We start from the raw sequence: 22,812 nt of genomic DNA, 5'->3' as shown, positions 1-22,812 counted from the left end.
TTTCTTCCTTGGTCAGCCTTGGAAGGTTGTATTTTTCTGGAAAGTTATCCATTTCTTCCAGGTTGTACAGTTTGTTAGCATATAATTTTTCGTAGTATTCTCTAATAATTCTTTGTATTTCTGTGGTATGCATAGTGATTTTTCCTTTCTCATTTCTGATTCTGTTTATGTTTGTAGACTCTCTTTTTTTTTGATAAGTCTGGCTAGGGGTTTATCTATTTTGTTTATTTTCTCTAAGAACCAGCTCTTGCTTTCGTTGATTCTTTCTACTGTTTTATTCTTCTCAATTTTATTTATTTCTGGTCTAATCTTTATTATGTCCCTCCTTCTACTGACTTTTGGCCTCATTTGTTGTTCTTTTTGTAGTTTCATTTAATTGTGAGTTCGAACTGCTTATATGGGATTGTTCTTCTTTCTTGTGGCAGGCCTGTATTGCAGTATCCTTTCCTCTTAGCATAGCCTTGGCTACTTCCCACAGATTTTGTGGTGTTGAATTATTGTTATCATTTGTCTCCATATATTGCTTGATCTGTGTTTTTATTTTGTCATTGATCTGTTGGTTATTTAGGATCATGTTGTGAAGCCTCCGTGTGTTTGTGAGATTTTTCATTTTGTTTGCATAACATTTCTATTTTCATAGCTTTGTGATCTGAGAAACTTTGGTACAATTTCAATATTTTTGAATTTACTGAAGCTCTTTTTGTGGCCTGGTGTGTGATCTATTCTTGAAAATGTTCCATGTGCACTTGAGAAGAATGTGTATTCTGTTGCTTTTGGGTGTAGAGTTCCGTAGATGTCTGTTAGGTCCATCTGTTCTGTTGTGTTGTTCAGTGCCTCTGTCTCCTTACCTATCTTGTCTGGTTGATCTGTCCTTCAGAGTGAGTGGAGTGTTGAAGTGTCCTAGAATGAATGCATTGCATTCTATTTCCCCTTTTAATTCTGTTAGTATTTCTTTCACATATGTCTGTGCTCCTGTGTTGAGAGCATAGATATTTATAATGGTTATATCTTCTTGTTGGATTGACCCCTTTATCATTATGTAATGTCCTTCTTTTTTGTATCTTGTTACTTTCTCTGTTTTGAAGTCTATTTTGTCTGATACAAGTATTGCAACCCCCGCTTTTTTCTCTCTGTTAGTTGCATGAAATATCTTTTTCCATCCCTTCACTTTTTGTCTGTGTATGTCTTTGGGTTTAAAGTGAGTCTCTTGCAGGCAGCATATAGATGGGTCTTTTTTTTTTTTTTTATCCATTCAGTGACTCTGTGTCTTTTGATAGGTGCATTCAGTCCATTTACATTTAGGGTGATTGTCGATAGGTATGTTCTTACTGCCATTGCAGGCTTTAGATTCATGGTTACCAAAGATTCAGGGTTAATTTCCTTACTATTTAAGAGTCTAACTTAACTCACTTAAGATGCTGTTACAAACACAATCTAAAGGTTCTTTTCTTTTTCTCCTCCTTTTTCTTCCTTCTCCATTCTTTATGTATTAGGTATCATTTTCTGTATTCTTTGTCTATCCCTTGATTGACTTTGGGGATAGTTAATTTAATTTTGCATTTGCTTAGTAATTAGCTGTTCTTCTTTCTTTATGGTGGTTTTATTTCCTCTGATGACAGCTATTAAACCTTAGGAACCACTTCCATCTATAGCAGTCCCTCCAAAATAGAGTGTAGATATGGTTTGTGGGTGGTAAATTCTCTCAGCTTTTGCTTATGTGGGAATTGTTTAATCCCTCCTTCAAATTTAAATGATAATCTTGCTGGATAAAGTAATCTTGGTTCCAGGCCCTTCAGCTTCATTGCATTGAATATCATCCTGCACTCCCTTCTCGGCTTTAAGGTTTCTGCTGAGAAGTCTGATGTTATCCTGATTGGCTTTCCTTTGTATGTGATCTTATTTCTTTTCTCTGGCTGCTTTTAATAGCCTGTCCTTATCCTTGATCTTTGCTAATTTTGTTACTATAAGTCTTGGTGTTGTTTTCCTTGGGTCCGTTGTGTTGGGAGATCTGTGGATCTCCATGGCCTGAGAGACTATCTCTCCTTCCCCAGACTGGGGAAGTTTTTAGTCACTACCTCCTCAAAGACACTTTCTATCCCTTTCTCTTTCTCTTCTTCTTCTGGTATCCCTATAATGCAAATATTGTTCCGTTTGGATTGGTCACACAGTTCTCTCAATATTCTTTCTTAGAGATCCTTTTTTCTCTCTGTGCCTCAGCTTCTTTGTATTCCTCTTCTGTATTTTTATCGTCTCCTCCACTGTATCCAGCCTGCTTTTAATGCCCTCCATCGTGTTCTTCAGTGATTGGATCTCCAACCTGAGTTCATTCCTGAGTTCTTGGATATCTTTCCGTACCTCCATTAGCATATTGTTCATTTTTATTTTGAACTCCCTTTCAGGAAGAGTCGTAAGGTCCATGTCATTTAAGTCTTTCTCCGGAGTTATATTAATTTTACTCTGGATCAGGTTCTTTTGCCATTTCATTTTTGCATATGGCGCCCTCAAGTGTCCAGAAGCTCCACTGTGGAGCTGCTCAGCCCCTGAAGCAATGTTGGGGGTGGCAGGGGTGCAGTATTGGTGCCTGAGGGGAGGAAAAATCTGTTCCCGGCTTCCGACTGCTGTGCCTGTCTCCACTGCCTTAGCCAGTGGGCCAAGCACACAGGTATAAGCTTTTGTCCCAGAGCAGCCGGATATGGATCCCTGCTTTCCACAAGTGGCTGGAATCTCAGTCTCTCCAGGAATTCTGCCTGTATTAACTTTCCAGCCTGGTAGTCATGCAAGTACCATGAAAGCACCATGAAATGTAGGTTTGTGCTCCCAGCGCAGATCTCCGGAGCTAGGTATTCAGCAGTCCCAGGCCTTCCACTCCCTCCCTGCTCCGTTTCTCTTCCTCCTGCCAGTGAGCTCTTGTGGAGGAAGGGCTTGGGTCCTGCCTGGCCACTGCTTTGGTACGTTACCCTGTTCTGTGAGGTCTGCTCTTTTCTCCAGGTGTGTGCAGTCTCGTGCGTCCTCTTTCCTGTTGCTCTCTCAGGATTAGTTGCGCCAACTATATTTTCTAATTGTATCCAGTTTTAGGAGGAAGCCTCTGTCTCTCCTCTCACGCCGCCATCTTTAATCCAATTGAGCATCTTTTCATGTGCCCGTTGGACACCTGAATTTCTTCTTTGGGGAAGTGTCTGTTCAGATCCTCTGCCCATTTTCTAATTGGGTTATTTGTTTTTTGTGTGTGGAGGTGCGTGAACACTTAATATGTATTTTAGATGTCAACCCCTTATCGGATATTTCATCCATGAATATATTCTCCCATACTGTAGGATGTCTTTGTTCTACTCTTGGTGTTTAAACAGAATCATATTCCCCCGTGCCATTTCATTCCAATTCTGAGATTTTTTTTTTTCAGAACACCAACCCGCTGAGAAAACTGGAACGAAGAGGAGAAGATGTGATACAGGAACATCAAGCCTAAACTGAGAAGTGAGATGGTGGAGACTGGTAGTATCTTTCCATGTGCTGCTTTCAAGGTTCATAGGGAAAAAAGGTTGCCACGGAGATAAGGCCCGGGATGTTGACATCACCTGGTATCGGCGGAGCCAAGTAGCCACTAGCCATTAATGGGAAGGCTAGCATGCGGCACTGTTATTTCCTGTGGAGTTACATGTGTGGCATCCCCCCGTTGCAGTTTGGTCAGACCCTGTGTGGGACTGCCGTGGCACCTGCTGGGGTGGACCTGAGAGCTCTGCCTGTTCCTGCTGGGCTGTCCCAGCATCCCTCTCAGAACAAGGCCTCAGTAGTGCTCCTGGTAAAGAGGGAAAGAATTGTGCTCAAGAGACAGAGGCAACAATTTAAACTGATCTAAAGTGTGTACCAGACTGAAATTGAGGTGAGCCAAAAAAATACCATCCACTCCTCTAACATTTTAGAACAAAATAAGACATTTTTTCAGTCTTCTCATTTTTATGTGCGTGTTCTCCGTCTCCTGTTTCTACTCATGTTCTACTATTCTGTATTCATCTCTTTCTCCTCTCTCCATCTCTTTCTCCTCTCTCCTTTTTCCACCTTTCCTGAATTGTTTCCTCTTCCTATTTCTTTTTATCTCTTTCCTGTCCTCGGTGTACCTCTTTTCTTGATTGACCTCCCTTTTAGTCTCACTCCATAGCTGCCATGACATTGATACATGTGTTTGAAACTGTGTGTGGGGGGGGCTGCATCTGTGTGAGCATTATACTCACTGTATACAAGCTGGTATTTCTTTTCTAAAATGGTTTTCTCATCCCTTTAAAAACTACTGTACAACATTATGTGATGCTCAGTTGATTTGCTTAGCATATTACTGGTGAACACAGTATAACTATTTTTCACTTCTGTTTTCATAGTATTTCATAAGATCCTAAGAAACAGTCAGTTTTCTTTGCTATGCTTACTATATAGGATGCTTTATTTAATAGGTATAAAAAAGACTGTTACATTAGAAAATAATTATAGCTCTTATTCATCCCAATTTTCCCACCATGTATAAGACAAGCTGCCATGATTTCATGGAGGGGAATTGTCTGTGGACTTTCCTAATAGGAGACATATTCTTCTGCTGATTCTTCTTATAGTTGCATGAAAAACCAGAAATACTACTTCATAAGTTAGCTTAGGGGCTTTGCATTTGCTGTTCCTAGAGTTCTCTCTGCCCACATGCCTTGTTCCTTAACTTCCTTTTAATTCTACTCACATTTCATATGATCAGGGAAGCTTTTCCCATGCACCTAATAGCAGTTGCTGTCCCAGCATTGTATTGGAATGTCAATTCACCTCACCTACAGGAGAGATCACTGTCTTCTGCCTTTTCCTGTGTCTGTCTCTCATTCTTATCCCACAACCCTGTTTACTCTTGCTCAGAGTGGCACAGACCACTACTTCCTAAACCTAATGGTCTTGATTCAGTAAATCTGAAATGGGATTGATATTAAAACTGATAGACTTTTAATAATTTCCCAGGTAAAGCCAATACTGCTATTCCACAGGCCACACTTTGAATAACGAGTGTGTAGAAACTAGTGCGATAGTTATATAAATCCAGTGCCAGATTCCTAGACGTTTAGGTCATATTTGTCAGGAATCGACTGAGAATGTGTGCAAAGCATCTCAGCTCTTCCCTGCAGTGGGCTGGGCCTGCAGCCAGATGGCAGTCCCCCAGTCTCTTTCCTGGTTTCAGTTAGAAGGACCAGTGAACAGGCTTTATAGGGAAAAAGCTATACTGTAAGGTCAGTATGAGCCAGAATCATTTTCTGTTCATGTATATATCCACAGCCTCAGAAACAACCTGGCTCTAAGTAAGGGTTCAACAAACATTTGTTGGATTGAATGTGAATGAATCCTTTATTGTTTTGTATTTCTAGCTGCCATTTTCATCAAAGGTATGATGAGTCTCAGTGGCATTCATTGTGGTTCTCCCTGAGTGTAGTTGCTATCATCATGCTTTCAGATTCTTTCTGCTCATACAAGTAATAAATGCCTCAGTATTTTTGTCAAGTTGAATTCAGCAGCATTTAAAGTAAACTCGTGCTGGTTTTCTCACATGAGAAATAACTAATTTTCCTAAATAATAACTTGGGTGAATCACAAGAGCTTTTCTATTTTTGTCTCTTATTATTACAAAGTCCTTATTGTAAAGAATTATTAACAATCCCACAGCAGTCTCTAACTACATTAATACTTCTCAATGAAAGCATTCATCAAACAATATCTTAATGATTCTAGTGTCTCCTTAGCATTTGTATAGAATGGAAAAGTGCCCTTAGTTTATCATGACAGCCTAGACTAGAAGTCTAGCTTTGTCATGCTTTCAACAGTATAGGCCCACCAATATATATAAAATAAGAAATATATATATTGTTTCTGCCCCCAGTGCCTGACATCGGACTCCTAAATCCTTATAAATTGGGGTGCTAGGACTATCTTTCATTCTAATATTTAGTCTTTGACCTTGGCTCCTGACACAGAGCTCCTAAATCTTTGAAATTTCCTCATGATAGGAATGTCTTTCTTCTAATGAGACAATTCTTGGTAGGCTCCTGGATGGCATCTAGTAACCAGAAAGACCAAGCTATGATTAGAAGCTTGGAAATTAAAGTCCCACCTTCCATTCTCCAGAGAGGGGATAGAAGCTTTAAGTAGGGCTGGTAATCAATCATGTCTGCATGATGAAGCTTCTGTGAAAGGCAAGGAAGGCAGAGGTTAGAAATAACAAAGGACCAGCACCTCATTTTATCCAGCTCTAAACCTTTCCCCAACTACCTTGGGATTAAAATTCAAGTATAAGAGGGCTGTCATGTGAAATGCCTGTATACATGTTAACATGTTTATTTGAACTGAAAAATAGAGTTAGAGTTTTTTCTCCAGAAAACAATTCTAATTTGCCTCATTAATTTGTCAGTGAAGGCTTCCATCGCCAGTTACTGGCAGCGCCAAAGGCTCAACAAAACATGTGTTTCACAGACACAATTTTCAATATATCAGAAGCCACATCCTTTGAAACTATTTCACTTATGATTAAATATAAATACAAGCTTAAAATGGTAAAGGAGTACAAAGACTTTCTAAATTTTTTTATGGAGAATGACAGCAAAAAAGTTTGAAGGCCAGTGTTCTGGCCGCCTCTCTGCTTTCACACAGAGAGGGGATCCTGGTAGAAGAGCTAAACCAGAGGGGAAGCTTCTCGAGTGGTCTGCTCTCATGCCCGGCACCAGCAAATACACCTTATGGTGAAAAATGCACTCTCAGCAGAACATCCAGCAAGTTCCGTGGAAAACTGCAGGTGCTCTTGCCAGCCTCCTGCCTCCCGCCTCCCTTTCCAAACATCCTGGCATTCTCACTCTGCCCCTGCCCTGTACCTAATGTCCCCACTAACAGGCTCCCCTAGACTATTACTGCCTTCATGATGCACTGTCCTAAGTGGCTTTGCTGCCTTGGTCTCATTTTAACACCCTTACCCTCAAATGTAGCTGGTCTGAGCTAAAATGTTGTGAGGGCAACTGTCTGCTTAACCAGTTTCCTAGTGTCATAATATCCCACTAGGCCCTAGAGGAATATATACAAATTAAGAACAATTTACTTTGGGTTATCGCTCTAATGGAGCCTCAGATTTGTGGATTTTCTTGTCATTTGGAGATAATTCTGAGCACCACTCTGCCCAGGGACACCTAGTCTTTGAGGTCAGGCTCCACGCAGAGAAGCCTGATGCTTCAGAAGAACCCTACAAGAGCTGCCCACTCCAGCCCACTCTTCCTTCTGTTCACCAAACTAATCCTGGAAACATTCTCCACATTGTACGAATTTCCCAAACCTGGGAAAACAATGCTATTTCCCATAAGTCTTTTCACTTCCTGGCTTCAAACATCTATCATTTGAGGGACTTACAGACCACACATCAGGTGCTCTCACATCAGTCACCTGAGGGGCACCAAGCACTCATCTGTGTATGTGCACCAGGCCCTTAATAGGCAGCATCTCATTTAATCCATCCCAGCAATCCTGTGCAATGGGCTCCTACATCCCAACTTGGTGAAAGAGGCCTGCCCAGTTCACCCAAAGTCATGCAGCTATGTGGATTCCAACTCAGGTTTATTCATTCATTTGAAACCTAGTTTTAGTGAGCACTAGAGTGTGTCTAGGCCCTGTGTCACATACTGAGCAGGAACATGGTGAATTCAGAGCTCTGCTCTCAGAGACCTTATATTCTAGAGAAGGGAAATTAAACAGGTAGAATGAAATCAGTCTGTCTCTTCTCTCCTCTGCCCTGCTCTGAGAGACCTCTGACTCCCTGGGATACAGAAGAAAGCACGTGTGCTGACAATGTGGCCTCTGCACTCATGGACTTTGAACAGACAGACTTGATTTCAAATCATGGTATGCCACTTACTAGCTGTGAACATTGAGCAAACAACTTAAGTTACGGAAACATCTTTCCTCAAGACCTTGGGAATATTCTTCCCTAGGCTTATCTACTCTCAGCATGCAGGTCTTGGATCAAATATCACCTCCTCAGAAAGGCCATTCCTGACCATCCAAGCTAAAGGCTCTGACACATAGGACTTTTGCCACCTCAAGTTTCTCTGGTATGCACTCAGCCCCTGCATCTGGTCTTCTACCCCCTGCAAATGCGGGTATGACAGTGCAATGACATGTTCTTCCTTCAGCTTGGCATTTGGGATGAGAACCTGCAGTGAGGAGATCACTCAGCAGGACAGAGAGAAGGTGCATACAGGCATGAGGAGGTCAGCCAGACACAAAAGTCCACTCAAAGCCTTCACCGCCAGCCCCCGAAGGCAAGCTAAGTGAAGGGTGGTGGCTCAGATACTGCCTGGCAGCCCCACTGGGCCTCTGAACTGGGGCCATCGGGAATGTGGTGAGGGGTGCAGACCCACTTTCACTGCAGTGAGACCAGATGAAATAGAGGTTTTAAAGGTGGGGATGCTTGTCCTCAGGGCACCCACTTTAGAGCCCGGCTTCCAGGTCCTTCTCCCTGTCAAAGAGGCTTAGTCAGCTACTCCCACAGTTTTGTAGTGCTGCTCACAAACAGCCAGTCTGCTGCAAGATGTCAGAGGCTTAGCTGCCTAGCTTTCTGCTGGGAAGAGAAACTAAAGTGAAAGAGTGCTGTAAGGGAGACTGGAGGACAGGATAATGGTTGAATCTCAGTATACTTTTCCTGTTTTTCATCGTAAGGAACTCAAAAGGAGGGGAGGAGAAAGTGGGGACAATTAAATGCTGAAAAAATGACTGCTGGCAGAAAGTTGTGAGAGAATTGTTCTCAAAGCAAGATACTGTTTTCTGTTACTGTAGACTCATGTCTTACTGTATTAGTTTGGTAAGTGAAAGCTACTTGGTAATGTGGAAAAACTTACTTAAAATATTCACTAGGGAATTTGATAGCTTGTCTTCACGTGCCAATTATCTCAAGAGAACAGAGAATATCAGATTTTCAAAAATCCAACTGAACTCATTCACACAGAGGAAACCTGGTATAATATCCATCTGATAGCCCATAGGCAGATAACTCGTTTTATTGATTTGATTTCATGTCTTCAAGAATAACAGAGCCATCTGTTTATGGTGACTTCTTACTAACTGAAACAAAACACTGCAGGCACTGATACTTCAGTAATTGGCAGCAGTCACAAAGCTGATAACTTTGAAGTGGTTTGGCTTCTCCATGCAGACATTAATAGGGATAGGGAGCAACCTGCTGAATCAACAGAGATTGTTCCCACCTACAAGGAGCAAAGGAAGAGCCAGGAAGAAGGGAACAAAGGAATAGAGAGATGTGCTGCCCAGAACCACACCCATGGGAGTGAGTGGGTCTGATGCAAGAGGAGAAAGATATAGGTGGAGGTCTAGGGGGGCATTCAAGGAAAAGTGTAGTAGAGAAGGCATTTGCAAGCCAGTGAAGGGCATTTAAAGATGGTGAGAAGAGGGATTTAATTTTATTTTCATGGCAACCTCTGCAACTTCCTAGAAAATTGTTGAGGCCCCAGAAAGAGAGATGGCAGAAACCATTGCTTTCCATGGGGTAGACTAATGGTATCATCAGAACATTATGACTTTAGAATAGGAGTGAATATATAACATGGCCATATGTTAACATATCCCTTTTAAACCCCTCCCCAAGCTCTTAGTATTCACTCGTTAATTTTTACAACACCTGTGACAGAGGGTATTATCCATTTTATTTCAGAAATTAAGGAACTGAAACAGGAGCAGTCTAAATGAGCACACTCAATGCCTGGAAGTAATATTGCTGTGCATCTTTTATCCGACTGTATAAACTGGTGAAATAATGGATATGAAAGACTGTCTCAGTGGTTTCATGGTAAGTAAGATGAGTATTTTGAGCTAATCAGTTTTGGGAAATGTACTAGGTTTGTACAGAAGAGAAACCATTACTAAACTATTTATTCATTTCTCCTTTGCCTACAAAACAAGAAACAGCAGAAAATACAATCTTTTCATCAGCTTAATGTTGCTTTCCAAACTTTGTGTGTCAAAGATTCCGTCCATCTTCCCTGCAATCAATGTATTACTTTGATTGCAATTAGCATTCTTTCAGGCATTTTGTACATTTTTTCTGGGCTTTATTTCACTTTCATCTTGTATGTGTCTCACTCTTTCCCCTTTCATTCATCTGTCCCATAACTTCCCTTCAAACATACCCACTAAGCCAGGAATGAGACCTGTGACCATATTACTATAGATTATTGGTAGAACTAATAAAAACAATTTTCTCGTACTTGAGAAGGCCTCTGCCACCTACCATCAGGGTGACCTTGGACCAACTACTCTGTGACCTTAAAATAAGATTATGCTAGTATAGACTTCACAGGCTGGCTGTGAGAATAAAATTGGATAATGTATAAAGAGCACTTAGCAGTGATCATTCCTGGGACTGAAAACCCAGGAGTCTCTCCATAGGTGGTTCTCCACCCACTTTCTCTTTTCCTATCTTACATTCCCCACCTTGGCTCTAAAGTCTTTTGACACTAACCTCCTTTGTGGGGTTTCTCTCTGTTCGTGTTGTGAAGCCAAAGCAAGAATGCTCAGAAAGCCTCTGTTCATGCTCAGTGTCTATTAGGACCTCTGGAAATGGCTGAAGAACTGTAGATCCAGAGACCAAAGTTTTCTTTCTGTGGTTCCCTCCTACAGTCTGTGTGATTTTGGGCAAGCTACTTAACTTCTCAGCCCTTCAATTTCCTCTTCTTCAAAATGACATCATAATAACTCATAGGTCATCATTGGGACCGTGTGAGGGTTGGCTGTGATTATGAATAGGAAAATCGCCTTGTGCAGGGGCATAGTACACAGTGAATTTAAAGTGACAATAAATTTAAAATATTCCCCAACATTGTCAGTTTCCTCAAAATTAAAAGTAATTAAGTAAACTCTGGTATACTCTATGATGCAGCTACTAAAATCATGTAGAACATTTGACATGAGAAAATGCTCATAGTGTGTTACTAAGTGAAAAAAGTATTTTGTTTTATTTTTTGTTTTTAAAAAAGTACACATAACACGTGACCCCTAAGTAAACACCCTCAACTTCACAGAAAATTCCATCCATAAAAGAGTTGCATCCAAGGAGATTTAGAGAAAAACAGAGCTCAGACGCTTGTGTGCCCCAAGCAGTTGGGCAATGCGCAACACTGAGTTCTGTGAAAAATTAAACCTTTCACTGTAGGAGCCAGTGGGGAAAAAAAAATCAACAAAAATTTGTGTGATCATAAAACTATCCTTTGTTATCCCTACAGACAGACTATACATGGGCTACATGTTAACTTACTGTCATTCACTCCCTTTTATAGAATCTCCAGTCAGGGTAGGTTTCATTCCATTTTCATCTTGTGTACTTCCCGTCAAGGCTTGACAATTTCTTCTATTTTTGTTCATTTCGCTTTTGCTTCCTGTCAATTTTTATAGCAGAATCTGCCTCAGTTCCACCTGGCAAGAGGTGTGGTAATAGAACCAATGCTCAGGCCTTGGCGTTTGTCCACCCTTCTGCTCTGGGGCCTCCTCTGTCTGCGCCGGAGCTGGTGGCACCCCTGCCACCTGGTCTGCCCTGGGCTTGCAGAAGGTAGACACTCGGGTGCCTAATGGTTCTTCCTGCCCTGGAATCATCCCTTCTTCTCCTGTCCCTGTGCACCTGCTGTGTGCCATGTGAGCGCTAGTCCCCGAGAGCAGGAGGCCTTGGTGGTTGTGGCTGGGTCCTGGTGGAGGCATGGCTGTGCAGGAGACAGGAGGCCTTACAGCCATCAGCCACAGAAACATGCTTTCCCCTCACCTGGAAGAGGAATGGAAAGCAGTGTGTTGGATTGGAGCCATTCTGCAGCCACTGGGAATATTCTAGAAATGAGCCTCTTGCCTAGAAGACTGTCCCAGCGGTAGGTCCTTTGGGGGCCCAAGGGGGCTTCCCCACCATTTCAGGCCACAGACACAGGCTACAGACTTGACATCTTCCTGGCCCCCCAGACCACCACCTGTCACCCCATGGGAGGGAAGAGAGCACAGTGATTGAGAAGCTGGCTCTGGGCCAGCCATGTGGGTTCACAGTCCAGCTGCATGTGCCACAGGTGTGTGACCCAGTTTCCTCACCTGTACAGTAAGGTAGGACTCATGGAGGGGTAACTGGGAGGAGTGATGCTTGGAGCAGAGCCTGACATGCAGCCAACCCTTGGTGAGTGTTGCCATAATGCTCCTGGTTCAGGAAGCAGGGCCTGCAGGTTCTGTGACTCTGAGCCACCCTGTCTGGGATGCTTGGGGGTGTTGACACAGCTGCCCCCTTACCTGAAGCTTCTTGTCACCTCCTCCAGATAGCAGGCCCTGCTCTTCTCACCCTGGGAGGGGAAGCAACAAGGTTCTGCGTGAGCTTCTGATTCACTTGCTTCCTAAGCACAGAACAGGCTAAGTGCCTCATAGAAAACACTCATGAGAAAGTCGTGAGGCCAGGGTGATGGCTTTAAAACAACTTACTCAAAATTAAACAGCTGGTAAGAGCTGCAAGAGGAGTTGGACCCAGACCTGCCCATCTTCAATGTCTGCTCTCCCCATGCTTTGCTGTACAGGCACATATGTGCTCCCACTCCAGGAATGGAGTCACTGTGGTCGCCCTGCACTGTATCTGGTGCAGGATGGGCATGGAGTCCTGCTAGGGGCAACTAGCAAAGGGCCACCAGATGTTCTTTCCTCTGTTGTCACCCATTCATAGGCCACAAGTGCCTCTCAGGCCTAATTCTTCAAATAAACAGATACATCTAGTCGTTCATTCAGCAAGCAGTTTTCAGGCCTAGCATGCGCCAGGCACATTGTAGACATTGGGGTGTGTGTAGCAGTGAACAAAACAGGCAAGATAATCACAGTAGGAGATTACGTGTTACTGGTATGGGGGTGAGAAACAAGTGATACGTAAACAGCAATTTCAGATGACCGGGGTGCTACTGAAAAGGTGAGATGGGGCTCTGGTTTAGGGAGAATCACCTTCCAAGATGATACATTAGCTTTTAGAATTGTATTTTTTGGGAACTTTGTGAAATTTGCACCTCCAGCATTTGCCTTTCCCCATTGGTGTCCTATCCAATTTCAGTCCCATCCACAATGGCTTCTCTACATTGGGCCCTTTCCTTATACAGTACCACATTTTGTGGAAATTTCTGAGATCTTCCATTTCTGGGTCCTCTGTTCTTCCCTGAGACACATGTCACAAACTCCTGTGCAGGCTTCTTAAGGATCCTACCTTTGGCAAGACCCATGCCCAATTTTGAGTTTTCAGATTTTCCCTATTTTCACTAAAATTCGGTTTGAGGGATGTCCTTTCATTCTCCTTTTCCTCTGGTTTCTAGGAGAAGTAGGACAATTTAAAATTTAGCTTCTGTCTCATTTCAGGAACCCGAAACTCCAAGTAAGACAAAATGTATTCACTTGAATATTTAGATACTTTTTTTTTGTATTTGACATTTCAAAATAAGGGCTAACTAAGCAAGCATATTGTATATATTGTAGAATTGCTACAAAGTGACAACAGATGTAGAGCAATAGAGATAATGCTTTGGCAGCTCAAATACCATAAGCAGTGTTGCCATTAGTGAGTTATTTTCCAAAATGGTAAACATTGTTTGGTAACCTTCTGAAAAAGGACATGGGATTTCCCCTTGATGTACATCATAGTTACATTATTGAAATGTTTAGTGAAAATCTAAACAGTGCAAGAATAGATAATAAATAGGTTTTACTTGCATAAATGTTTAGTGGGACATATAAAAACCATGTATTCAATATTTTGTACAGAATTGTACATCACATTTCAGTAAGTTGAGCATTCTTGAGCCCTTTCTTCTAAATGTTAAGCCACACCTCCAAACTTTATGGCAATCAAGAGTGCCCCTGCAAGCCTGCAAGACTATAGGCAAGAGAAGCTGCACATGAACACTGTACTCTATTAGGTTAAAAACTAAGGAAATCTGAAGAAAATCTGGATTTTAATCAATAATAATGTGTCAATATTGGTTCTTTAGTTGTGACAAATATACCATACCAATTTAAGATGTCGATAATAGGGGGAAACTGGGGATTCTTTGTATTATCTTCATAGATATGTATCCTGGGGATTCTATGTATTATCTTCTCAACTTTCCTGTAAATCAAAAACTATTCTAAAGTTAAATTTTTATTTAAAAAGTGTTTAATACCCTCACAGATTTCCAGGTTGCTCCCTAGGAGATGGTATTATTCTGAGAATTTACTGAGCTAGTCCCATACTTTAACCTCTGATGTTTTTCTTTACTCTCTTTGTTCACTTGAAAAAATTAAACGTAAAATGGAATACACACTTCTTTTTTCCTTTTTTTAGGAGGAGCTTAGGATATTGTTTCACTTGCCATGGGGTTTTTGTGAAATATTTTCACTAGGTAATTTGATTTTCTGCCCAATTCATAATTGTAATAGTGATAATGATAGTAATAATAATAATGATGATGGCAATATTAATAATAAACTCCAGAGGAAGGTGGGGAGCAAGTTGGGTTTCTTGTTAACTTCTGAATAGTTGAGAATAATATACTTGGGATGGGATTCTCAGACCTATTACTGGAAAGACAAGAGAAAACTGTCATTGGTGTGATTTTCCTGTAGGCAATTAGTGTAGCCGACATTCTTTGCTGTCCAGAATAGAAAATGACCTTTAAGAAAAGGGGTATTATTCTGTTAAAATGTGCCAGCCCCATTAAAGTCTTTTTCTTTGCAAAGATAGTAGCCTCAAGAGGAGGGAATGAATGTCTGACCTGACATCTTGCTATAACTCCTTTAAAAGAGCTGTAATTACTGAACATATCAGAAAGGGAGGGATATCAAAAAGTCTTTTGCTTTTATAAGAGCTGTGGGTTTTGTGAATGTCTGATTAAGGAAGTTCTGAAAAGAAAATTCTGATTAAGGAAGATATAGGACTGTCTGAAAACATCAAATTTCACCTTATTATTGGGAAAGCCAGACCAAGAGAACACTATGCCATGCAAAAGTAGATTATGTCAGGGGAAAGACCAGATGAATGTAACAGCCTCATAGTGCAGTACACACTCCAGGGAAGTGTAAGCAGACCATGGGGTAGTGGTGCAGCCTACTATGAAGCAGAGAGTAATATAGAAGACTTTATGGAAATAGCTCATACAGGTGATACTAGAGAGAAATCTTACCCTAATTTTTGTGGGTTTCTCAAAAAATTTTAGGCCACTGTGTCACTTTACTACTATAATTTTGCTTTTGCAAATATATATGTTGCTCAATAGTTTATCTTTTAATAAAATTTCCTATGGATTTTTGCTTGTAGATTGGAGACTGAATGCCAGAATATTGATCTTCCAGAGGAAAAACATTCCTCAGGTTTCTGCATAGTACTGAATTAGAAATGTACATACAGCTTTCACAAATACTCAGTCTCTCCTTTTCCCTGGGAATACAGCTAAACAAAGTTAGGGTAGACATGTGACCAAGTTCTTTGCAATGGAATGTGAGCAGAAATGATGTGCCCAATTTCTGGGCCTGAAATTAGATTTCCTGAAACTGCATGGAGGAGAGCTACCTGTGCTCTGGAGGACATGTGTAGCACTATCATGTAAATGAGAAATAACTGCTTTTGAGTTTGGGCATTTACAATTTGGGGTGTATTTGGTAGAGCAATACAATCTCTCCTAATACAAGTCTCTTGAGTATTTAGTGAATAAATGAAAGGAAAATCCTTTATAGAACTAATATACTCTTAAGGTGTGGGTATCTTATGTGGGAAATATTGATTCAATGCAAAGTAAAGCAGTAAAAAGGAATAGAGGAGCAAAAATAACATGAGACATCTAGAAAATAAAAGTGAAATGGCAGGTAAATACAATGATTTCAATAATAACATTAAATGTGAATTCATTAAATAATCCAATCAAAGGCAGAGATAATCAGGCTGAATAAAAAAAGAACCCACTATATATTATCTACAAGGAGATATGCTTTAGATCAAAAGATAACAGGTTTAAAGTAAAAGGATGGGAAGATATGTCATAAAAATAGCAATTATAAGAAAGCTGGAGTGGCTACACTAATATCAGACAACATAGATTTTAAAACAAAAATGTTACTAGATATAAAGAGGGATATTTATAATAATAGTTCTGTCCACCAAAAAAAACATGCACCTACCAGCAGAACCCCAAATGATATGAAGCAAAAAATGACAGAATTGAAGGGAAACAACAATTTCTGGACACTTTAATACCCTGTTTTCAATAAAGGATATACCAACTAGGCAGAAGATCAACAAAGAAATACAAGATGTAAACAACACCATATGCAAATTAGACCTAACATATATAGAATACTCTACCCAAGATAACAGAATACACATTCTTCTTAGTGCACATGGGACATTCTCCAGGACAGACTATATGCTAGCCCATAAAATAGTATTGATAAATTTAAAAGGATTAAAATCATACAAAGTATGTTCTCTGATTTTATTGTGAATATCCTAGACTATTCTAAATAATTTTATAAAATATAAATACTCCAATAGATAAATCTTTTTTAATGTCCATGATGATTTCCTTAAGATGAATTTCTAGAAATGAAGTTTGAGGATTCATACTATCTGGTTTTAAGACTACTCTAAAGGTACAGTAACAAGACAGGGTGGTATTGGCATACAGTTAGGCATTCAGATTAATGAAATAAATTAGAGAGTCTGGGAATAGACCTCACATATATGGTCAATTGAATTTTGATGAAAGTGCCAAAGTAATTAAGTGGGAGAAAGGATAATCATTTCAACAAATGGCTCTGAAGCAGTTGGATACTTATATGGGGTAATATGAATCTCAGTCCCCCTGCCTTACACAGTGTTAATGGAACTAGGTCATACTTTAATGTAAATGCTAAAGTAATGCTATTCAAAGTATTCAATTAAGACACCATTTCACCTCTTTAATTGAGAGAGTTTATAATATTCTAATACCCAGTACTTGCATTTTCTAATTAAATAAAGCACTCTCATACACTGACTATGGAAGTGTAAATTAGTTCAGTTTTACTGGAGGGCAATTTGACGATACTTAGCAAAAGCCATAACTGAGCAACTTCATTTCTAGAAATTCATCTTAAGGAAATCATCATGGACATTAAAAAAGACTTATCTGTTGGAGTATTTATATTTCCCATTGTTCCATAATAGAAAAGAATTGTAGTAAATATATTTACAAAATATTAACAAGATACAAAGTAGTTTAAATCTAACACAGTACAATATTAAGCAGTTCTTTGAAATGATATAGGAGAATGTTAATAACATGGGAAAATGTTTATTATACTCTTATCAATTAGGAAAAGTGATATTCAAAATAGTATATATAACGTGAGATTATTTTTAAAAAAGCAGAAATATGCAATAGAGCAATTATACAAAAGGGAGGTAGGGGAGAGAGAGACAGGAAGAAAGACTGAAAGGGTACACCTCTCAATTAAATCTCTGGAGGGTGAGATCATGAGTATTTTTTCCTCTGTGATTTTCTGTATTTTCCATACAATAAGTAGGTATGTGTGTAATTTGGTAATCAAAAATGAAATTACAAAGGCCATTTAAAAATAGCAACAGAAATTGGTATAAAGGAGAGTATTTTAAGATTCCTGAAAAAATTATAATACAGGTGTCTAATGAAGCTCTGATGTTTTTAAAATTAAATGCCTTAAACAGCATTTAAACAGAATAAAAATGTAAGAGTAAAACAGGCATACTTTAATCCATTTTTTAAAACTTTGTAATGTTCTAATAGTCATCACCTATCTCTTACAAGTAACCTTTGTTCTCCTAGGGAGAGTATGGTAAATGCCTTGGGCCTAGCTGAAGTGTTGTTTATAACATGTATTTATTCACTCTGTCAGGTCATGAAAGACTCACAGGAAGTCTGTGCAAGGTACTGTGTGGGCAAGTGGGAAGTTCTGAGCTTTAACAAATAAGTTTGGCTAATATTCAAACAGGTGCTCCTAGTGGCCATCCTTACTCCAGTTCATTCAGGTGCACTCTGGATTATTGCAAACCAAATCATAATTAGATTGGTATGATTTGTATAATCCAAACACAGTTTTTGTTTAGTGATACAAAATGGGAAAAGAATGGTCTCCCAAACTTTTAAAGAATAAAAAGCCTTTGTTTTTTATTGGCAGCAATATTATGTTGTTTGACCAATAAACTTATTTTTTGAGAAAGCATTTCCAGTTTGAATTTTTTTAAGAGAAGAAGATATAATGGATTTAGTGCTGTAGTAAATCCAAATAATTTATGATGATGATTTATGATCCCAAAGAAAATACAATTACCTCCAATATAATTCTGTCTGCAGAGAAGGGACAGTAAAGTATTGCTCCCCTCCTCTGGTAATAGTATTTTGGAATTAATATAGTGCTTTATAATGTATTAGCTCATGATTCTTCCAATGTCCTTTGGAGGGAGGCCGAGCAGGCAATGTTAATTCGATCCTGTCTGCAAAGAAAATGGATCCCAGAGTTTAGGTAAATTTGCTGTGAGTTAGAGATGTCTAAGAGAAGGAAATGGGAACTAAGGTGATGTTTAGAAAGGATATTGGCTGTTGGAAGCAGATAAAATGCCTGTGACTCATGACAGTCTTTTGGGAAGGTCAATCTTGTTCATAGTTTTCACATATGTAAAAAAGGGATTAATTCCCACTTGGAAGATTGTTACGAGACTTAGAATTATATCTGTAATACATGTATATTAGATATATTAAGTATCTAGAATCTGTCTTTAACAGCTGTCTCCTTTCCTTTCTCTTAAATATCTCTATATTTATGGGGTCACTTGTAGCTGAACATTTTAAGTGTGGTACCAGCATTAATTGTGGGATGTAAGTGCTATGCCATTTTAGCTGTTTCCTAGAGTCACTTGGAATTTATTTTGTGGGGCTGGTTCTTCCCTCGCTCCAGATGAAATTTAGGGCAAGTCCTATGATTTACCACTTTTAGTCAATAAAATGTTCTTCAAAAAAGTAATATGTTTGGTGACATGTAATCATTAAAACTTTAGTCTCCATTTAAAGCTTAAACTTATTCCTCTACCTTGCTTAGGTAAAGGTCCACAAGATGGACGTGTTTGGCTTCTTTCTTCCCCTTGAAGAAGTCGTCTTTCTCCAGCTTGCTGACTCCATCAGAGCCACAACAGAATAGAAAGGACAGGAAAGGACTGGTAGGCTGCTGCTTACTTGACTAAAAGGGCTGTGAGCAGTGCTGAGTTCTGTGCCCTGACACCTCTGGAAGTTCTCTTGTTCTCTCATGGGGCTCTTTCATGGGGTCTTTGCAGACTCCTTGCCCATCCAGTTACTAGGAAACTCTTGTGCAGTTTCCTGTTGGGTATCATGCACTCTCCCTGCCTGCCCGCTTTTGTCTACTTTTTCAGTCTCCAGACATCTGATGGTACTCCCCACATTTTTTTTTTTATGTTATAATTTATCTCTTCAGACAGCCCTTCAACGCTTTTAGACAGGATCTAAGACAGCTCCACTCTTTCTCTTGCATAGCCCACATCTGGTGCAGGAGAAACATTCACATATTCTTTGTATCAACAAACTGGGAGTGTAACTTGCCTAAAGCAGCAGCTTCTCTTTCACTGTATTGTGAAACTGGTTGGCAGACATTTCTTAAGCATGATCCTCAAAACCCGTGAGACTCAGATCAAATTCAACTCCTTTTTACTTTCAATGTAGGTGAGGGTGGCAAGGGTCACAAAACTGACTTCCAACCACTACTTACTTCCTTTGAAGATTCTGTATCATGGGCTTGCAGATCATTTTGGAATAGGATATCTGTTGTCTTGGTATCTTCATCTGATATCTATTTACAGCCTGTTAATTTTGCATTACTTTATATAAATCCTGTGTTCCTATGAAGTTGATTATAAATTGTTTTTATTAATTGAATCTCATTTTGCCATTGACTTTAATAATAATTCCAGAGGTGCTTTATTGTTTCTTTCTGATTTGTTTTTAAGTGGAACTGACTTTGGAACATTGGACAAATTAGGAATAATCTGACCTACTGAAAGCCACAAGCCAATTCAACTCAATAAGGAAAATCTGTCTGTACGTCTGTGTCCTCTTCCAGAAAATGCTCTTCTCCCTTTTCCTTTTATTTAGATACATTGGGAACCCCAATGCATTGACATAATCTTGGGCCTATAGACATTGCTAATTGTTCCAGTGGTGAGTGCCAAACCTAAGTTGAGGAGTGCCTTATGAAGATTTGGAGAACTTAGTACCAGAAAGACATGAAGAGAGGCTCTTTCTGGTGCTTGAGACGGTAAGAGAAAGAATAGAGCTGTGACAACCATATTTTCTACCATGTGAAGAAAACTGATCTGCATTGTGGGAGAAGTTGGAAGCAGGAGCAGAGAGAGGAGCAGAGATACAAGATAGAGAATCTTGAGGCTGTTCCAGTTCATGGCTCTTCTCTTACCTGAGTTCCTGCTGTAGTCCTCTTTACATAAGTTAACTCAAACTGGATTTTTGGCAGTTGTATTTTCCAAACACTGTCTTATTTATAAAAGCCTGCTAAGGTTTCTTAGAACAATTTTTTTTTTTGCAAAGAGAAAACATAAATTTAGGATTTAAATGTGGTAATACACTGTATACAAACATGTAATATTTTGCCTTAGAGTCAACCTCTAGAAGACATTTGAAGCTGTATAAACATCAAGAGAGGATTAATTAAAATCAACAACAGTAACAAAGTGGTACATTTTGACAACAGGAAGTTTCAGGGGTTATGAAAGAAACTTCTAACCATCTCGTCCTTTTTTTTGCAGCTCAAAGTTACATTATATACTTAAGGGCTTAAATAGATGACTGAGTCACTAAGAAATCATTCACAGGGATCACAAAGTTCCTGACTCCACATGAACGTTTGATTTTATTATTGATGGAAGGATGCTGATGTGAAGAATTGTTTTTGCAATATATAAAATAATTTTTAAAGATAAATATCTCTTCTGTTGATTTACTTTAGTTTTATTGGAATGCACAGTAAATGAATATGGCAGAAAATATTTTTTAAAACAAAAAAATGTCTAGTTACACCTATGTTCTAAATGCTGTTTTAGTTCTTTATCACTTGTTAGTGCATTTTAGGAATCCGTAACTATATTGGTGACTAAGAAAATAAAGTTCCATTTATTTTCCTTCTTTCCTTTGATCCCCTCCTGCCTGTATCTGACTTAGCTTTTTAAGTTTATTCCCAAGCCATTCTTCATCTTTAAGTTACAGCACCCCTTTTACTGAGTTGTCAGTGACATTACATGGTGGCCATTTTTCCAATAGGGGCTGTTTTTTCTTCAGAAGGAAAATAATACTTTGAAAGTGTACTAAAAAGATGAATTTCTTGAAAATTGAATTGCTCTCAAACTATTTGAAACTTCCTACAAAGATACAAGTAGTCACATTACTTCAAAGAAACAGGTGATCATGAGTTCGGAGATGTTACCAAGATATAAACATTAATGTAAAAGATATTCAGGTTTTGAGTATATGAAGCAAAACATTAAAGAAAAAACAGCGAAAAAAATTTTTTAATGTGTAAAACTTTTGAGCACTTTAAAATCAGAAATGTGCACTAGAAATTTCTCACTGCACAGTATAACTTGTGAAATGCATGTTAGAGGAACAATATTTTATTGCTTTTTAGAGTCTTCGTTTTATTTATACTAAAATTTCTTCTAGCTCCATCATTCTGGAGATATGATTATGTTATTTTTTTGTCTCCTCTGACTAAAGTGTATGTTCCATGAGGACAGAGACCCACTTGTATTTCTTTATCTACAAATATTTAAAACAAGCAGTTCAAATCCAAGAGTATAGTAGTTCATTCTAGCTTTCTCCTTTGCATATTTGTAACTCATTTCTCTGACACGAAGAAGACTTGATCTCATTATCCTCAATATATTTATTTGCTCAATCCTCTTATATGTTACCCATCTCCCAACCCATTAGGCTGCTGCTTTGAGCTTCGACCTGTACTGGGCAGCTTTCCTCAGGCCTGCTTAAGGGTTTTTAATTGGTGATTCAGAAAGGAAAGAGGCAAGGAAGGTAAGGTAGAAGGGAGGGAGGGAGGGAAATAGAGGTTTTACATTCAAAAGTGTAAGTATAGAATATTGATTCAATTTCCATGATTATCTTCAATATGTGCAGAATTTCTTTTTTCATTTTAAATCTTTCAGTCTTCAAAACAATTTACATAAATCTTTACAAACCGAAGACAGTTTTAACAGTCTTTTACATAATTTTCAAAGTAATGAGGCATGTGGTTTTGAAGCCGGTTTGAATTTGACACAACTGTTTTGAAATGGGAAGTATTTACATGATTTAGTAAAAATTTTTCAGTAATTTTTCAGTAATTAAATGCCATGTTTTTATGATTGAGAGTTGTCTGCATTTACTTTTTTAGGGGGTTGGGAGTAGTAGGTAGGACGAGCAAGAGACAATTTACCTTATCTGGAATTCTGTCTCCTAATTGGCTTGGAAAATTGGGGAGAATATCCATTTAGCTTAATATGATAACTGAATCAAGCTTAAAATTATTGTCTCCTTAAAGACTACTAGGATATTCAAGTTCAAAAATCATTGTATGATAAAATATCTCTAGTGTTGGTGATGGCTTTACGTTGAGCTAATCAAATTCTCTTACACAACCCACTTTTGATTGCTTAGATTTTGGGACAGCAGTGACCAGGATTTTGAAACTGAGTTG

At 39.1% G+C, this 22,812-nt stretch overlaps 1 protein-coding gene across 7 annotated transcripts in view; it reads left to right on the top strand.

The window, feature by feature from the left end:
- The first annotated feature begins 3,894 nt into the window (after window positions 1-3,894).
- The window catches only part of SLC25A24 (solute carrier family 25 member 24), a 71,473-nt gene continuing 52,555 nt past the window's right edge, over window positions 3,895-22,812 (top strand). The window contains exons 1-4 of one of the 7 annotated variants that reach the window (XM_057500489.1): window positions 3,895-6,805; window positions 7,799-7,896; window positions 9,722-9,856; window positions 11,343-21,023. The gene's annotated coding sequence lies outside the window, so the exon portion shown is untranslated. Of the gene's footprint in view, window positions 7,897-9,721; window positions 9,857-11,342; window positions 21,024-22,812 lie in introns of all 7 variants that reach the window. The other 6 variants (XM_057500492.1, XM_057500494.1, XM_057500490.1 and 3 more) reach the window with 6 other exon arrangements.

This window comes from Manis pentadactyla, chromosome 4 (assembly GCF_030020395.1).
Source record: "Manis pentadactyla isolate mManPen7 chromosome 4, mManPen7.hap1, whole genome shotgun sequence".
Classification (NCBI taxonomy): Eukaryota; Metazoa; Chordata; class Mammalia; order Pholidota; family Manidae; genus Manis; species Manis pentadactyla.
Note: the sequence above shows the minus strand (reverse complement) of the source record. Positions and strands in the feature narration are given on the sequence as shown.